Source organism: Octopus bimaculoides, chromosome 1 (assembly GCF_001194135.2).
Source record: "Octopus bimaculoides isolate UCB-OBI-ISO-001 chromosome 1, ASM119413v2, whole genome shotgun sequence".
In the NCBI taxonomy this organism is placed as follows: domain Eukaryota; kingdom Metazoa; phylum Mollusca; class Cephalopoda; order Octopoda; family Octopodidae; genus Octopus; species Octopus bimaculoides.
The window spans coordinates 54,279,334-54,280,006 of NC_068981.1; positions in this window are offsets into that span (position 1 = coordinate 54,279,334).

The following is a 673-nucleotide window of genomic DNA, read 5'->3' on the forward strand; positions in this document are numbered from 1 at the left end:
CAGGCGGTAGGTAATGACCGATGCGATAAACACATTGGCCACCTCCACCCTCCCTTTCACCGCCAAGACCAGGTCTTGACTGCTGCAACCACCCTGCTCGAAACCTCCCTCCAGTTCTTTTCTTTCTGGAGGCCTGGTCCAAACCAAACTCCCAGCAAGTTAACCGGTCCCTCTGTCCAGCGCCCAACAACGCTGTCTGAAGGCATTGACTTGCCAACCCAGGTGCCGAGCTGCAAGCCGAACGACTTTTCCCGGTTAATCTTTGCTCCAACCATCGTCTCGTAAACCTCAATATCCTTACCCACTTCACGTAGGCGTGCTAATGTAGTTACCCTGATAGTGATATCGTCCGCGTAAGCTGTAACAAACTCCTCTAAATCTGGTTCTCTCGGGATGCCACTTAACCTTCGCAGTAGGGGGTCAATAGCCACCACATACAAAAGTGGTGAGAGCGGATATCATTGACGAACCGAGCGTCTGATGCAGAACGGCTTCGAAAGGAAACATTTCACCCGAACTATCGAGTCAATGTTGTGATACAAAGCGATAAACCACCTGAGGCAGCCAAGGCCTAGGCCGAACCGCGCAAGTACAGTCGCCAGGTATCGATGGTCAACCCTATCAAAAGCTTTAGACTGGTCCAAATGTACTAATGCCCCACCTTTGCCAGATT